Source organism: Talpa occidentalis, unplaced genomic scaffold, assembly GCF_014898055.3.
Source record: "Talpa occidentalis isolate TD23 unplaced genomic scaffold, MPIMG_talOcc4v2.1 talOcc4.4, whole genome shotgun sequence".
NCBI lineage: Eukaryota > Metazoa > Chordata > Mammalia > Eulipotyphla > Talpidae > Talpa > Talpa occidentalis.
The window spans coordinates 26,434,538-26,453,492 of record NW_023604295.1 but is presented as its reverse complement, the minus strand read 5'-3'; the positions used below and the strand labels follow the sequence as shown (position 1 = coordinate 26,453,492).

Genomic DNA, 18,955 nt, shown 5'->3' with positions numbered 1-18,955 from the left:
GAGTCTCTTGGCATAGACTTATAAATAACAGGCATACTTTTAATTAGTCCTAAATTCTACCTATCATGCATAATATCTCCAGATTATAACATCTAGGTGATCCAGCCCCTGATATATATGTTAATGACATTATTCTGGCACACTACGAGGAGTACGCTCATCACATCAAAGCAGAAAACGTATTTGAACATGCCTAGTCACAGTGACAGCAGCAAGCACCTGGTGTGATGGAGAAAGGCAGGAGCTGGGGAACCAACATTCATTGTGTGTTGCTATCAACCAGATAGATAATTGGTCTTAATCTCCCTAACAATACTGTATTTTATGCTTCCCACTTTACAGATGGAACCAGAGGCTCAGGGGAATTAAATAATTGGTTCACAGAACATAAGACATGAAAAAGAGGTCATTTTATTGCAAAACTGATACTTTGTCTATTAAGTCAAGTTTGGTACACCATAATTCTCAGCAAATGGCAAGTATTAAAGAAACAATATTTTAATCCTTTTTCTTCTGAGTGGGCAGAGAAGAGAGTGGAAGAGATGCTTGTCCTGCCCTTAAGTGGAACTTCCAGCCTTTTTTGAAGACTTAGTCTTTTCTGCCTCTGTGGGGTGGAACTGGGCTTCCAGGAGGAAGAGGCTTCACTGCTTGAGATTTTCTTTACATCCTGAGTGAAGCTAACCCTGACCTCTTCCAACAACTTGCATAAGATATCAGTGAAACGCCCAAGGGCATGCCTTTATTCCCTCACACCAAGCCCTAATTTGCTCAGTTTATGGGTTGCACCTGGAAGTGTGTATTTTAAAACCTTCGTGGGCCTCCCCTGGTGACAGAGCGGTTGAGAGCTGAGATGTGAGGCTGCCCGCAGCCTCTGCAGCACTGGTTCGTTCCCTGGCAGCTGGCGAGGGTTACACACAAAAAACAAACAAACAAACAAAATCCTTCGAGGAATTCTCATTGCAAGTTAAAGTTTTATTAACAAATTCTAGGACCTTGGTGGTCCACAGGGACAAGCTTTGAACACTGAATCTGTGGAGAGGCTGCTGCTTCTTCTGGGCTTCTATGAACAAAGACACAGGGCTAATACACCAGACTTCCTTGTCCTATGAGTACTGACAAAGTGTGGCCTCTTCGTTCTCAGGGGGCAGTTGGGATAGATACATTGCAAGGGGAGAGGAAGGGCCAGACCAAGAGCAAGACTGGGACTTAGGGGACTTGCTTGTGATGGAAATTTTGGGAGCTCAAGATTAGCTAGTCTATCTCTGTGCAGGATGAGAAAATAAAAATGACTGTCTGGTACAATGTTTAGTATTTTACTGGCTGTATGGTATTTAATCTTCACAGAAAATATATGCAAATACATACAGTTGAAATGAGGCAATATAGTAGGGTGGTAAAGTGCTGTTGTTCCAGAATGAGCTTTGAATTTTGACACACTGTTGACAAGGGTGTCCTCTACTTTCAGAGACTCAATTTCCTCATCTATAAAAAGGGATTAATCATAATATGTACTTCAAGTCATTCTAGTGAGGCTAGAATGCAAACAGAACTAAACTTACTAAGTTACTGATGTGAATGGATTAGCATGTGATAAGTGCTTAATTAATGTCCTCTTGACAGCAATCTCCCTGCAGGTTGAGCTCCCATCCATTCAATTCATCACTGTGTCCCCAGCAGGCACTTAACAAATATCAAATATGGGTTGAAAAATGAATGAGTGTGTAAAGATGTAACAGGGGAAGCATTAGAAGGCCAGGACCTCATCGGGGACATAGGAGGCTGAATAACTGTCGACACTATCAAGGGGTCTAATATTAAAGTGAAATTACCAAAATCCTCAGGGAAGACTAAAACTTTCATGTTTTGCCCTATATTCAATTTAGTATCAGGGAGAATTTGAATGTTTTGAATGGTTTTCATATGCAAACTGTATATTATTTGTGGCCTGCTTCCTAATACCTGCACACACAGATACCCCTAACTAAATTAGGTACCCTCTGAAAACAATCTCACCTGCAGACCTTGGCCCATTTAGAGTCTTCCATAGTGAGGAAGTAACACAAATCCTGGAGCTGGCATGCAAATCTAGAATTTTGGATCATTGAGGTACCTGATGACTGTGCCCTCATGATGATGTTCTCTTCAAAGTCCCCGACTACTTTGTGCCTCCTTCTCCACTCTTGATGTGAGTGGGTGGCTAAAGGGATTGTGATGGGGGTTGCAAAAGACAGGGAGTTCTGATGTGATGGTGATTTGTAATCTGGACTCCTGAAAGCTGTGCACTGTGACTGAGCCTGAGCAGGGACCCTGCTTGACTCCCATGGCCCGAGGGTACCATTTAATGCAGACAATACATGCTAGTGAATTTTTGGTTTAACTACATTACTTCAGGTCCCTGGGGACCACCTGTGAGGACTGAAAGTCATCTTTATCACAGATGACAAGGTTCATATAGGGACCCTGGTGGCAGACTTGTACTTGTTTAGGCAGCTTAGCTTTCTGGAAAACTCTAGGAATTGAAAAGAGAAGTACGCATTTCCAGGGCCTAGGCTGATAGTCAAGCTTTTAGCCCAAATTGTTGGATATTCTGGGCTCCTCTGAAAGTCTTGGAACCCCACTTTGACTCCTGTACAGGGATCATATGTATCTAAACTCAGGTAATTTAACTGTGAAATTAATGAATATATTTTTTTTCTCCTGGAATTGTACTGGAGATGAAACAGATCTCTACAGAATTGCTTAAATGAATGGTGTAAATAACATTCTGGGGAGACTGGTAAGCTGCACCAGAACTGCTTAAGCTGGTGCACTCATGTGAACAACAACAAAACTCAACTTCTACTGAAGTAGAACATTTACCTGGACAATTCTGATAGTTCATTATTGAACTTAATTGAATCAATAAATTCTATTCTTTAAAGACAGACTGTATTTTTTATTTTTCCTACTTCAAAGGGCCTTTTTCTGATGTTGAGTTAGGGAGTTGCTGTATAAAAAAAGTAGGTTTCTAAGAAAACCACATTGTGATCTTTTGCTATTGATGCAGCAGTGACAGTGACAAACCTCAGAAAACAGGTATAAAATTGAATGCCCTCCACTGTGTTTCTCTATCAATACTCTGTGTGTCCCTGTCTATGACTAGAAGTTAATTCAAGATTTCTTCAGAAAAGAAAACCTAGGTGACTTAGCTAAGGTGCCTGGAAAGCAGGAAGCATGTTGCTTAGCAACTGGAAACATTTGAATATATCCAGTACATCTTCTGTTTCGTGTTCACAGTCCTCCTGATTTCCTAATACATAGAGCAGATGTTGAGCCTCCTGTTGGAATTTTAAAGGCATAAAACAGAGTAGTGAAAAGCGGAGACAACGTTTTCATTTGCAAACTAACACATTGGCTTCAGCTCCCAATCTTTGGGAATTTGGAGACTCATTTCCTTTATGCTGATTTCACCTTCCTCCTTCCCCACACAGGACTAATACACTGTTACTTTTTTCTCTTTTAACCTGTAAAACAAGTTAAGCTTCTTAAAAGCCAGGGATACTTGCTGAGAACATTGATAAAGAAGGTAAAGCTAGAAAAGACTATGAAGAGCATTCAATCATTTCTTCTATTCAGCCATTCATGAATTAACACAGTAAAACAGTGTTTTTTAGTAATTAAGAGCCAGAAATCATACACACTGGAGTTCAAAGCTCTATCTCACTCTGAATGATTGTGGATCCCCCAATCCCCCTTATTCTCTGGAGACTTTGTCTTGGTGCCCAGGGTTCCTGCTGGTCAAGCTAAAATGTAGAGTCAGGCAGGGGGCCTCTCACCAGGACAAAAGTCTTGGTATGAGGAGCATAATGGGAAATGAGTATCTGCTAAAAACAGCAGGCAGACATGGCCAGATTAGCACAACCAGATAGACTACCTTAACAGAAAGTTAAGTGAGAACTTAACTTTGATCAATGGGAACAATGGAGCCCCCCCAGGCAACAGCCCCTATTCACTTGCCCCCCAGCTTGTGCCAGACAATTCTGCATCCCCAGTCTACAACCCCACCATGTACATTCCTCCACATACTTGCCCACCTTCCCTGAACCTGATGCTCCATAAATGTGAAACTGCCCTTGGGAAGGGCTGCTCTTCCTGAGGGGTGAGCCCCTCTAGGTCTCTCTTTCTCTACTTGGACTTTGAGTTGTCTCTCCAAAGCTGCCACCCCCATGAGGCAACAAATGACCTCATTTGAAATTATTTGCTCTCTAGCTAAATTTAGATTTCCTCTTCATAAAGGGGAGTTCCAATAGGACCTGCCTTCTGTGCTTTTCTGTGGTTGAGAATTAAATGAAATAAAGTAGGTAAAGGGGATCACAGAAGCTTTGGGGTGGACTATCATGTCACTGTGTAGAGGATTGAGGGTTTGATGAGGTAGGGAGAGCATTATAGCTGGGCAGGGACTGGGGCTACAGAGGGAGCTGTCTCTTTCATCAAGGGAAGAAGTTTAGGCCTGACATAGGACCACACCCTGGAAAAGAAAAATTCTCTCCTTTCTTGAGGTTCCTGAGGGCACCTGCAAAGGGTGTGGAAGGCTGTGAAGTTACAAGACATGGGAGACAAGATCAGACTTTGTTTCTAGTCAGCTTTTATCTGCACTCATTTGGAACCAGAGTAGACCTTTTGAATGAGGTTGTTGCTTAGTACTCAAGAGGATCATGAGGGTTGCTAATGTTGTCTTTGCATAGAAAGGATGTAGAGCTGTTGTTTGTTGTTCCTTTGCATATAAAGGAACAATAGCTGTTGTTTGGGGAGGTCCTATCCTATGCCAGGCACTTTGTGTACATTATCTCATTTGATTTTAAAATATCTTATGAGTTTGGAATTTTCCTGACCTTGCTATAGATAGAAAACATTGAATCTCCAATACTATAAAGATATTGCTGAAGAGCAAAAAGCCTTGATCTGAGAATTAGGCCAATGTCTCCTGCCTATGTTAGCTGACAGTAAAGGCAGTGAGGGGTACCACAAAATAGGGGAGTTAATCATGAGTGTCTTAGAGTAGAGGTCTCCATTCAACCTGTAACAATTGATTGTGAGACCTGGCAAGCTGAGCTCTCCTTCCCTTCCAAACACTTAAGAGGATCCTCCTGTGGCCTGACAAGGGGGTGATAGAAGCAAGGATCAAAGTGTGTCTTCCATGTTTGGAATCTCCTTCTGTGGTTCCGTGTCTGTTTTATTTATTTATTTTTTTAATTTAAACTCTCTTCAGAAGAAGGGGATGGGGTTCTAGTCTCACTGTTGATTTCCAGGTACTTGGAATTCTATTTCCTGGAGGAAATGACTTTGACCCTGATTTTGGAGTTTTAACTATAATCATTTCAGATAAATCTAAATAACAGTTCAAAAAGCATAAGAATGAATGATGATATAAAAAAGGCTTTGATAGTGAAAGACGATTATAGACAACTATAAAACACATTCTGTTTTTAGTCTTTCTTTTAATAAGAACATATTAACCCTTCTGGGATGTGTGGGTATGTGTGAGGGTGTGTATATGTGGGATTCATTTTCGGATATATCTTGTGTGATTAAATTCTGATTTGAATATTTCTATAATCATATGTTTTGTAAAACTAAGCTCACTCTCTCATTTATGTCACTTGAAAATAGACAATGAAATAACCATATGTAATCACAGTACCTACGGTACAATGGGGAGGCCAGTCCCAGCCCGTGGGATAGCTTGAGAGACAAGTCAGACTTGGTTAATAACAGGTCTCTGTCCAAGGCTGGATAGGATCTCCCACTCCCAAGAAACTACTTCATAGGGACAGTGGTTGTCACAAGCCTATCGGTCAAAAGCAACCATCTGTGTGTGTGTATGAGGAGCCACCTTCACATGGGCACTTCTGGGTAGAAGGGTCAAGGACTCAGGGTAGCTGAAGCCACCAGAGGGCCTGTATACAGATATAGTCATGGCAGATTCCCAAAACATGGTTGGATTAAGATCCCTGCTTGAGGGCTGGGGTTGGGGCTCCAGGTTATTCTGAGACCTGGTACCATAGTCATAAGGGAAAGGGCCTGGATTTTTGACTTAGGAACCTGGAGAGGCAATCAGAGGAGCATGTGCTAACTCAAAGATATGAGTTTGAGGAGTAAAAAGGGTGATGGTTGTAGGTACCCAGAAAGGTAAGACTAGAAATAGAAGAGCCTTGGAGACATGTGAAAGCATCATTTCATAGAAACCAGCAATTGAGGGTGATATTGTGGCCATGCAAAGGTCCCATTTATTCCTAGTCTCAAAAGGCTCATGAACAGACTGGGGCTGAGCATGATGCAAGAAAGGTGGATTTTAGTCTTGGTTCTCATTAACGGGTATTATGACCTCCATAAAATCAGTTAAGCTTCTGAGTCTTGTATTTTTAAATTTTCTAAGAGGTATAAAAGTAATTGTTTTCCTGTTCTCCCTTCCGAAAAGATATCTTTAAAAAAGGTTTCCACCTTTGTAACGGGAGGTTATTTATCTAGAGCAGTGCTGTCCAAAACAATTGATCAGACATCCGTGTGACCCTAACATTTCATGACTCACTTGTGCAATATATGTTGTCCCATAACTTTGGCCCCATGTTATTTAAAGAATAATAGTTTCTCCCTGCCCCCATGACTAGAGCCATTGTATTCTTTGTGAATTTCAACATGAATAATGAACTTGACCAGCAACTGTTTTATCTTGAGCATCTGAAGGAGACTTACTGGGATATCTTACTGAAATGGCCAAATCTAAGTCAAAAGGGCATAAGTGGAAAACTAAATATTTCTCTGTTCTTTTTTTCCCCCTTACTACTTTGTTCTCCTAAGAGCTTTAGGAATAGTGGGATGGTGGAAATCCCAACTCCTAAAACATTCCATCTTGTGACACTGTGTTTACCTCCAGTTTCCTCATCTCTAAAAAAAAAAGAATGAGAATCTGTTAGACTGAAGAATGCATTCTGTATCTAGCAAGCAAGATCCCCTCAACAAACGGTTAGTAATATTACTGATCAGATCTCATTGTCATTCTCTCTTTTCCTTATTTTCTTATCCTCTTTATGTGTTCCTTTCCCCCAAACCCCCGCCTTTCTTTTCTGTTAATTTTAATCATCCTCTTTATATTCCTCTTGGATTATCTTAAAACCATAAAGGAATAAGTCTCTCTATATAATTTATTAAATAACTAATCTTCATCCCTTTCTTCTTCATCTACCTTCTGTTTTTTAGTGCATAAATTCATGGACATCCTTACCAATTGGTCATTCTATTATATATCTATTTCTATATGTATATTTCTATATGTATTTTTTATTTTAATAAAATATTTGAAGTACAAAACTACTTAAGCAAGAATAAAGGAAGGCAATGCTTAAGCAGCTCCTTTATATCAGGTACTGGTATTAGATACTTTCAGTGATGAAAGAAAATGTGCATGTACCCTAATTCCCTCTACTTCCAAAAATAGAGATTTGATAGTGATGGGCTCTGACGTGGTTCATAATACTTGATTAACGCTTCTAGGCACTGCTACTTATATAAAAGTGAATGCTATTAGAATTTAAAAAGAAAAATAATCAGAAAAATTTATTTTTGCTTTGACAAAAATCCATCTAGAATATAAGAAACACTAATGGAGTTTAGATTGCCTGTCACAGCAAAATCCTATGGGGGAGAGAGGACCTTTGGCTCTTATAATATGGGTCAGTGGGGCTCAGTTTCACGCTCAACCAGATAAACTCTGTAGCTCTGAAACTCTATTTTCAGAATATTTTAAAATATGAGAAATTTCATGGGTTTCTTTCTTTCTTTTTTTAAAACACTGCTCATCAAGAGGGTGTTGGTGATTGAGGATGAGTTGGAAAAAGAAACATGCTTTTGTATCTGTGTCTTAAGTGCCTCTAGCTGGAAGTACCTACCTTCTCTGATCATTTCCCAATTCTCAGTCACATGTCTGTAAACTGCCATGATAAGACAGAGAACTTTTTTTCACCTGTTTGGACCTATGTCTCCTTTTTTTGAGAGAAGAGGGCATTGGGCTAACGCTGTCTGGCTTGAAAAATCCTTTCAATGAATCTCAATTTCAGGGGTCAGGGGACTTAATTAACCATCCCTGTTAGTGGCTGGCAAGCTGGAAGAGATCTCGTTTTTAAACTTTCCAAAAAATTTGTCTAGTTATTATGGGTTTAGGTATAAAATGGGATTTTAATGAAATTGATAATTGTTTTAGGCAATTAAGTGGGATTATTTAGTTGATTTAGGAGATCTGTACTAGATTGGGTACCTGAAGACCTGGTCTTTTTTTCAACCTGGTTTTGCAAGCCTCAGCAAACAATATGAATTCCCTGAGTTTTAATTTTTCCACTGTCAAACTAATGTAATTATGTTTTCATAGATTACTGTGAGGATTATATGAGATTATGCATATGTAGTGCTTCACAGATTCAAAGACTTTAATAGACCTATAGATCTTTGGATCACTTTGGTTGTTTTTGAGGTGTGTTTCAGAGGAGATTCCATATACTGCTTGAAAAATCAGTTGAAGCAGATGACCTTTCATCTTTGTTCTGAACTTGAGTCTACCTGTGAGGATCAAATTTTCCTCTGGGTGGATTAGCCATAGTACTGAGTCAGAGCACATTGCTTTGTGAAGGAACGTAATATTTTATGTGAACGTTATGTTCTTAAGGAGTTTGCATTATTCATAATTTCAATAATCCAAGACTAATTTTCCCAATTTAGTAAGCGTAAAGAAGAAATGTGCACTGAGAGAGTATAGACCTCCCACTGTTAGGGCGGGTAATCTCTCCATCATTACCTGTTTTCCCGACCTCCTGCACTGGTCTTTTTCCTCTCCTTTTCCCTTCTCCTCTTCTGCCTTCTCTATCTATCCTCTTTTCTTTCTCTTCCTCCCTTTCTTTCTTCTCTTTCAGAGATACTTTCTTATATACAGATACACATTTTTCTATCATGCGCTCCAATATCAACAGCTCATTATTTTTCGATACTTTTTTGGTCTTTTAAATAGTGTTTTAGCATGTCTAACCATTTTTCAAGTTAGTTATTTGTTTTTTGTTGTTGTTCTCGAGTACCGTGATTTGATTAATGACTATAATGTTTATTATATAAGAAGGCAGGTTATAAATCATAACTGTAAGTGTAAAAATAGCAGCCATATAATCACTGGAAGTTACCATCTGAAGTTTTGTTTTTTTTTTTTTAATAGAGGCATGCTTATTTATTTATTTGTTTGTTTGTTTGTTTGTTTTTGTTTATACATGCACTGGGTACAGTCAGAAGCACGGGAGGGTGAGAGAATTCACCAGAGCCAGAGCGGGGAGCAGAGCAGGCAGAAGGACCGAAGTACACTGCTGAGGGGAGCAGCGGGCGGCAGGAGAGGTCTGCGCGCCATGTGGGACCCTCCTCCGGTGGCCGGGGAGCAGCCGGGGGATCGAACTGGTGCCGCAGACGCTGCGGCAGCTTCGCCAGCTTCGCAACCCAGCGCTCAACTGCTGCGCCACCGGGGAGGCCCACCATCTGAAGTTTTAATAATAATATTGCAAGATGGTTACACGGTCCTGGCAAAGGATCACAGCTATTGATCCCATATGGTGACTTTGTATCCAGTTTGTAATTCATTTGAATTGCTAACTTTGAAACTGTATGACTCTAGACTTAAAATATACATATTTTCGGGCCTCCACAGTGGTGCAGCTGTTGAGCGCTGGGTTGCGAAGCTGCCCGCAGCCTCTGCAGCGCCGGTTCGATCCCCGGCTGCTCCCCGGCCACCGGAGGAGGGTCCCACATGGCGCGCAGACCTCCCCTGCCTCCCGCTGCTCCCCTCAGCAGTGTACTTCGGTCCCTCTGCCTGCTCTGCTCCCTGCTCTGGCTCTGGTGAATTCTCTCACTCTCCCACGCTTCTGACTGTACCCAGTGCTTGTATAAATAAATAAATAAATCTCTAAAAAAATACATATTTTCATTATGTACAATTTTGTGTATGAATGTACTTAGCATTTTCTATATCACACTCTTTCAAATTTGACTAATGTCAATGTGCAAAAAATGTGACCCTCACTATATTTTAAGTAACATATGCTTCCCATTCTTACAGCAGGGACTTTCCCTATTGTCCACCAATATTGATTCTTGGAAACCTAATTTAGCTAAGTTTGATGCTTTAAAATGACAACTATGACAGTTTATAAGGAAATAACAAAGCATGATAACAATTGAATGAATATTCACTTCTTTCAACATGTGAGAGTTTTCTATGAAATCCTGCCATACACACACACACACACACACACATATGTGTATATATATTTTCATAGAAATATAAGCTAATGTTTCAACCATTGATTTTATCCCTGATGTATCATTTTTCCTTTAGTGAGGTTTCCATAGTAATATTTAGTAATATTTTCTCTTTTCAGTGGAGATATTGGATAGTAAGAGGAGCATATGAGTGGAGCAAAAGGCTCAAATTCAAGTCACAGTCCCACAACTCACTAACTTTAAGACTTTGGAAATATATGCCATCATTTAGTCTATGCTTCTTTCTTTAGGAAAAAGAAGGGGGAAGGAAATATTTCCCAGGGTATTTGGATATTAAATAAAATCATTTGAATGACCACATCCTACAACTTCTGAAGGGTTATATAAATGCAAGATGTTATTACTAAAAACATATCTTCTTGAACACTACTTAAAGCACAACAATGAAAGAAAACTATATTCCTAAAATGCAGTGATTACTGAGAGGCTCTCCATTATCAAGTCAATCTATATTTTTCACTTCCATTTTGGAAGAAAGAATGTCACAAATTTACTATAGCAATAGAAATTTACAATAAAATGTGCAGTCCTTAATATTTCTTTATATACTCTTTGGATTTTCTGAACATTACTGCATTTAAAATTTTATAAGATGTTATAATCTCTTAAAACATTTTTGACTTAAGCCAAAACTGATGAAGTGTGTAAGATTTCTTTTATCTGTTTCATATGTTTTTAATGCTGTTGAGCCTTGTAAAAAAGTCTTTTATTATATATTTGATAAACTTATTGGAATATTTGTCATTCATATTGGGATATGCACTGCTGACAAAATTGATATACAATGGTATTCATATTTCTGGATGAAAATATGAAGAGAGTTCACTGTATTTACTGCTTTCATCTATTTTCCACATATTCAACAACTTTGGCACCTTCCACAAGAATCAAAGATATGCAAACATAAATCTACAAAGAAATGAAATTTGAGCTATAATTTCAATTTTTAAATAATTTAAACATTTCCAAATCCACCTTTAGGTAACTATATATATATTTTTCACTTCCTTTCTCACTGATGAAACTGCAGCAAGGACAATACAATTACAGACCTCTGGAACAAGTTAGGAATGAAAAATCACTGGTGGGGAGTTTTCAATCTCAGAGTAGCACATTTATTTGTTTTTGTGTTGCACAAGTTTTATTTCTTTGCTCTTGTTACTATAAATTTATCAACCTTTTCTTTCATTAAAATAATAGTTACTTATGGCGCTCTCACTTAATTTAAAGCCTGAGGTAAAACAGATCAATAAGATTTGATGGCAAAGTTCATAAAGTTTTTGGAAAAATATGATTATATACTTGAATTTTAAATCCAGGCTGCCACTGTTACCACCAGCTCTATTTATTCTAGAGATGAAGTCAAAATTTATGTCAAAAGACTAAACTTCAAATTATTATTTATAAAATATCTTATACCTGAGCACTCAGAATCTCATTTGATCCTTTATCATTTCAAAATGGCTAAGCTCTGAGAATTCTTATCTAAAATGTAAAAAGCAAAGGAGAGAGTTATTGGAGCCCATTTAATTCTTGATTCCCAATTTTCCTCACCCTAAGCCTAATCTCTTTTCTCCCCTCACATTTCATTAATAAGTTCAGGAATGTTACCCAAACTTTAATTGATTGAATTACCTTAGCAACAGTAGACCCGGCGTTCCCACTATGAAGATTTCAATTGTGTCAGGCAATTATATTCATCTGTAGTTTCACCGTTAGGCAGAAAGTCTATTTAAAAATGACCAGTATGTAGATATTTTTTGTTTCCAAGGATTTGGGGATATTTCCCTGTCTTTTTCTTCACTCAAATTTTAAGGGTATTTTCAGACAAGAAAAAATAAACAATGCAAGTACTGAAATTTTCAAAACTGTAGTATTTTTTCTAGCATTTGTTGTTGGTTGCTCAGGAACAAAAACAGCAGTCAGAGGAGCAGAAAGTAAGTAATAAAAATGAAATAAACAATGAAAAGTGTGGTTCTTCATCAAACCTAATTTTGCAAATAGTAACCCTGGTTCCTTTCACAGTTTTTGAAACTTCTTCTCTGCCCTGCAGTGTTATTTGCATCTCTTCCTCTGATTGTTTTACTCACTTGATTCCTGAGTATTATTCTAATTCTCATAAACAGCAGGACACTTCAGCATTCCACTGGGTACATGTCTTGCCTTTCATGTTAGCTTTTAAAAAGTCTTCCTTTAGTAATAGCCACATGATTCCTAATGGGCAGCCAGTTAGAGAGTCCAGAGTCAAACACAGCAATGCTTATTACAAAAATAAATGAGAATCAATGATGAAACTTCCGGATATGAACATTAATCTTCCTTTCCGAATTATCCATGCAGTTCATTCTCCCCATATGAATACAAATCAGGAGTCAACCTTTTTTTTAAGTGCTATTGTCTTTAACTGGGAAAATGTCACGACTGCAGCCAAAAGCATAGAGGTTTTCTCAGTTTCCGTTTCCAGGATCATCCTCGTGCAGATTCCTGGCTGAAAATGCAGAGCTCTTCGGTGTTATCCTCAGTCACCTCCACTGGGCCACTTTGTCCTTGGGTGGTGTTTGTTTTCCAAAATCAAGCAAACTCAAGAGATCCTCCCCATCCATCTAATTCTGTTCACAGATTCCATATAAGAGGCAGTTGCTGATTTGCTTCCATGGTTAAAAAATAAACAAAAACTGCCTGCACTTCAAGCCAGTAGGAATTCATGGGTTCATATATGGGTTGCTTCAGATATGAGTTGTTCTTTTAAATATAAGGTTTCCTGAGCTAAGCAGATACTGCATGCTTACATATTACTTTGATTTGTCAGGATGTCTCCTTGGTAACTAGTATTTCATCTTTGATGATTTGTATTTTGGGAAAGTTCTTGCAACTAAAAATGAACAAACTAAAAGTTGTGCACCATATATCTATATATATAGGTATATATAGATATGGGTCAAAGGGCATGCATGCAGAGACAGGAATTACTAAAAACTGAATTTCCTATTTACAAAAGTGTGGGAGCATCAAGGTCTCTCTTTTTCATTCTTTCTCTCATAAGGAATGGTTGGGAATAGGTTATGGAAGAATACCAATTAGTTAAGGGTTTTAAAAGTGATATTTCTAAACAATATTTCTTAATAATAATTTCACTGGTACATGGGGTTTTGCAAGTCAGTGGTTTTTCAAGAAGCCTCAGAGAATTTCCACTTTAACCAGATTTTGCAACTTTGGTTGTACTTATCTCTAGTTAGAAAGAATGAAGGATAATTTACCTAAAAATTAGTGACTGGACTATTAAATGCTTAACTAAATTTTATTCCTCTATCATTTTATTGTTTCATCATAATGATACTGTTTAAAAGAGGCAGCACTTCATTAGACTATGGAAACACTATTGATAAGCTTCATAGTGAAGAGATTAAAGTTGCCCCAGGTTTAGAGCTAATAATTTCCTGACACTCTTTCTCCTGTATATCAATAACCCTGAAAGGCAGTGCAATGATGTTATGCAAAAACAAGGTGAATAAAGTATTAAATATTAATTTCTTAATTTGAAAATGGTGCCAATGTTGATGTCGCTGGCGATTTGGCAAGGAGGAGCAATGGGTGTTTTGATTTCAGGCTGCCTTTTGATGGTACTAACACTTCCAAGCTAATACTGTATTGCAAACATTATGTCTCAATGTCACAAGACAACAGTCACCCTCTGGAGGTTTGTACAAGAGCCACGAAAAGAAGCATTTGCAAATGAGATTTGTTGGGCTAAACTAGGATAGCATTATTGCTACTCATGGCTTGCTCCATGAGATTTGCAAATAATGAAAAATACGGGTTTTAACCCCACCCATTCCTAGCTATCAAGGGAAGTTAGTGGTAAAAGTTATGCATGAGTATATACCTAGGCCTGCCTCACTTTAGAAACTTCACTCTTCACCAAGATCATTCTGTAATCAACAGGCCTCTTCTTGATCTGTGACCTCACATCCAGCTGGAATTCAGCTGAATCCTCTATCCAGGAGGAACTGCCCGGCATTCAAATTTATGAAAAATATGACAGGAAAGAGCGAGAGCCTTCCAAATGGGTGGAGGATTTTTGTGTTAGGAAAAAAAGGAGAATGTGACAGATGAGTATTTTTGATAGCTGTTTGATAATTTCTGAGAAATCAGGGTCATTAGCAGAGTAAAACATTTGTTGGGTAAAGTTTAAACTGAGATCTGGCTACATTGTCTAATAAGCCAGTCACTAGTCACACAAGGCCACAGAGCACTTGAAATGTGCCCATTCTGAATTCAGATATCTGTAAGTGTAAAATACACTGCTGAGCTTGAATACTTAGTGAAAAAATGAAATATTCTATTAGTGATGTTATATGATTAGATATTAAAATGGCAATATTTTACAGTGGATTAAAGAAAATAATTAAAATTAATGTCAGTTTTTTCTATTTGCTTTGCTTTAGTTGAGCTATTAGAAAATTTAAAATTACAGATATGACTTTGTCCACACTTCATTTCTATTGGACAGTGTTGGTCTAGAGTTTGAATTTAAGGGGAGTATTGCTTAGCAGATGCTAAAGGAAACATCTAAGTAGATAAGTGGTAAAATGATAATTACTCTTGAGGACTGTATTCTTGTAATTGATGTAGGTTAGAAAAGTTTGCAGGGAGAAGGCACTAGAGAGAGGGAAGAGATGACAAATAACAATTATTTTGTACTGGCTATGTGCCAGGTGCCCTGGTCCATTATCTCTATCAATCTTCACAATGACCTTGCTATGTAGATGTCTCACAGATGAAACTGAGGTTTAAAAATAATAATTACTAAGAAATTTATCCCAATCTACCTAGCCTAGTGAGAGAAGATTGGAGATTCAACCTCAGATCTGTGTCATGTTCTTCCACTTGACCAGAGAGGCTGAGAAGAATAACAAAAACTGCTGGGGAAGGTTAAATGGGGAACATTTAAAAAAGGCTGAAACAGATAATTAGAAGGTTTTAACGAAAGACTAGGGCAAATGGTAAATGGAAATTGATTTAAGCACACCTAGGGATTAAGATCACTGGAGAGAGAGAGTGAGGTAAAATAAATGTTCAGGTCTCAAGTTGGGTGTTAATGCTGATAAATCGTGGCTCTCATCAAAGCCCATTCCACAAAGTCACCCTAATAACATATATTTATTGGGCTTCCACTATATGCATGTCACTGTCTAGTAGGATGGAAAGCAAAAAGAACCATAAAATATAATTTCTCACCTTTTTTTTTACTTAGGAAGGCAAGAATAAGGCTTGAAATCATTGAATGGTTAAAAAAGGCTTGACATAGCAATTAATGGTACCTGTATGATGTGCAAATATTTTCTTCCCCTCAGTAGGGTGTTTTCTAAGTGATAGTTACCAGTAGTTCCTTTACTTTAAAGAATATTTTTAGCTGATGAACTTCCATTATTGGGGTTTTTGTTTCCTTTGCTGCTGGAGTTGTTTCCAAAGACATAGAGCCAAAGTATTTTGCTTTTTTACCCCTATCCTTTTTATGGTTTCAGGTTCATACATCCAACTTATTACTCCAGTTTGAGTTAATTTTCACATATAGAGTAAAGTAGTGGTTTTGTTTCATTCTTTATTCTTTACATAGTATGTTCAGTTTTCTTAACATGTGTTGAAGAAAATTTCTTTAGCCATTGTATAATCTTGGATCCCTTATCATAGATCAACTCTTCATATTAGTGTGGGTTTATTTCTTGGCTCTCAATTCTACCCCATTGGCATGTGTTTATTTTTATTCTAATGTCATACTGCTTTGTTTCTGGCATCCAACAAGGGGCTAATATTCATGATCTAAAAAGAAGCCATTCAGTTTAATAAAAAGAAACAAATGACTCAATAAAAACAGGCAGAATTTCTAGATTCTTTTCCAAAGAAGACACGTAGATGGCCAAAGGATACATGTTCATGATCACTTGTCTTCAGCAAAATGCAAGACTAAACCACAATGAAATACCACCTCACACCTGTGAGAATGGCCTATATCAAAAGACCATAAACAAGAAGTGTTTTCAAGAATGTGGAGAAAAGGAACCCTTATATATCATTGGTAGGATGTAGACTGGACTAGTACTTATGGCAATTGGTTTGGATATTTCTCAAAATATTAAAAATAGATCTTCAAGATAATCCTAGATTATTCCCAAAGAATGCAAAAACAATAATTTGAAAGATATATGCAGTCCTAGATCCATTGCAACACTCTTCACAAGAGCCAAGTTATGGAAAAACCTAAGTGTCCAAGAAGAGATGAGTAGATTAAGATGATGTGATATATATACACTATGGAATACTAATCAGCAATCTAAAAAGATAAACTTATGTCATTTGCCACAACATAGATGGAGCTGGAAGGGATGACGCTAAGTGAAATAAACCAGGAGGAGAAAGATAAATACTAGATGGTTTCACTTACATGTGGAAAACAGAGAAACCAAACAAAGGATCAGATGAAGACAAACCTTAAAAACAAAAACAAAAAAACAAATCCTTGAAGGCTGACCATAGAACTGAGAGGGGAGAGAAGAAGAGAGGGAGGAGTTAAAATAGGAATGGGGAGCACAATGGACTATGGTGGAGGACTAAGGAGGACTATGGAGGACTGTGTTTTGGTGGTAGGAAGAGCCATGGTGTTCACACCTGAGGGAAGAAATCCTATACTGTCAAAAAATTAACAAAGATCTGAGAAAATGGTACTTCATAATTTTTTTAAAGATGTGCTACACACACCATACAATGGAATACTACTCAGCTATCAGATAGTATAAACTCTTGTCATTTGCAGCAACATGGATGGAGCTGGAGGGGATTATACTAAGCAAAACAAGTCAGAAAGAGAAAGCCAAATACCTAATGATGTCACTTATATGTAGAAACCAGAGTGTCAAGTGAAACCAAACTTAAAAGCTAATGCTTGGAAGCTGACTATAGAAGTGAGAGATCTAAAGGGGGAGGGAGAAAATGGGGTGCACAAAGAGGGGAGAGAGCACAATGGAATATGGTGGTGGTGGGCAATGGTGATTTGGTGGTGGGCAAACTGTGGAAATAACACCCGAAGGGGAGGGACCCTATACTCTCAAAATACAGTGATGTAAGCCAATGTTATCTCAATAAAAAAATTTGAAAATATAAAGAACAAAACATGAAACTAAAGAAAAAGATTTCTAATCTGTTAGGGAAGAATATTTACATATTAAAAAAACCCTAATTTTTAGAAAAACAAAACAAGTAAACCAACACAATCCCTAGAAATCTGACTATAACTGGGGCTACTAGAGGGGAACTATAAGTTTGGGGAGCAATGTGGGAAGGGGACCCACTGGACAGTGTTGGAGGATTATGGGTGCTTTTGTAGTAGTTAAGATGTGGTAACATACAGCTGAAGAAGTGTGAACCTATTATAAATCATACACACTGTTGTAAATCAATGTTACTTCAATAAAAAACCATAAATTAAAAAAAAATAAGTAATAGTACCAGCTAGGAGTTATGAGTTATAAGTTTTTTCTCATTCTAAATCTTTGAATAACCACCAACAGTATGACCTTTACAAGTTACTTAACCCTTCCAATGTTCAGTTTTCTTATCTGTAAAGTTGTGAATAACATTATCACTTTCACCCTTCGTAGCTGTTGTGAGGACTAAAATCTGAATGAGAAAGTGCATACGAATATGCCTTATGAATTGTAAAGTGCTGTACCAGGTTTAAAAACCCATTCATTAGTTGTTTGGGCTAGACAAATATAGGACTATTGTTTCCTGGGGCTATTGTTAAATTCACAGATGTTGTCATGCTTCTACCATTCCCAGTAGCACCAGGATATCAATTCCATGGACTGAGTTAGCTATTTAGAAAAGAAATATTTGTTGAGTGCATACATCTAATTGTTACTTTCTACAGCAACTCTGTAAAGTTGATATTGTTAGCCCCATAGTACTAAAGAGAAAACTGAAGCTAAAAGTTTTAGTAACTTAGAACTTCACTCCTCTGTAAGTATAACCGGACGACCTTAAATCTATGTTCTCTCACTCAAGTTTCTGTGTTCTTGTCTCCAATTCCCAGGGTCTTATTCTGAGGTCTGGAGGAGGGTACAAGGATCTGTTCATTTTTTAAAAACCATTTTGAGATTGTAATAGTCATCTAGGCTTAGTAACCAGTATTCAAGAAAGCTCTTGAACATCTTTGGTGAGAGAGTTGGCAGCCGTGTCAGGTTAGAAAAGTTCAACTCTGCCTTCCAGACCTCCTGCTGATAGACCATGCCTACCCTGCTTGACCAGAGGGATCCTGGGGATCTTTGAGTGACAGCCCTTCACATACTTCAAGCGCTCTTTGCTCTTCAGGGGTCTTTGTGAAGGCCTCTGAAGATCCCTTCCTAAGACAGTCTGATTCCAGGTCTATAATTTTTTTCTTCACTGGCACACATTTTGCTGAGAGAATAGAAAGGTGAGGATTAGAGAACCAAAAGCTTACAAGGTAGTTTAATGAGTGAGTGATGCCACTCACATTACTCCTTCCAGTACCTGGACTTTATGTCTCAGGCACAGCCAACCCTGGTAAGACACGTGTGGTAGCTTCAAGAATGAA

The 18,955-nt window shown here is 37.9% G+C and overlaps 1 protein-coding gene across 3 annotated transcripts in view; it reads right to left on the bottom strand.

The window, feature by feature from the left end:
* The window catches only part of KCNMB2 (potassium calcium-activated channel subfamily M regulatory beta subunit 2), a 235,973-nt gene that overhangs the window by 99,630 nt on the left and 117,388 nt on the right, over positions 1–18,955 (bottom strand). Inside the window, exon 1 of one of the 3 annotated variants that reach the window (XM_037525126.1) lies at positions 11,980–12,952. The exons of the other annotated variants lie outside the window; for them this stretch is intronic. The gene's annotated coding sequence lies outside the window, so the exon portion shown is untranslated. Of the gene's footprint in view, positions 1–11,979; positions 12,953–18,955 lie in introns of those variants that run through there. 3 annotated transcript variants of the gene reach the window in all.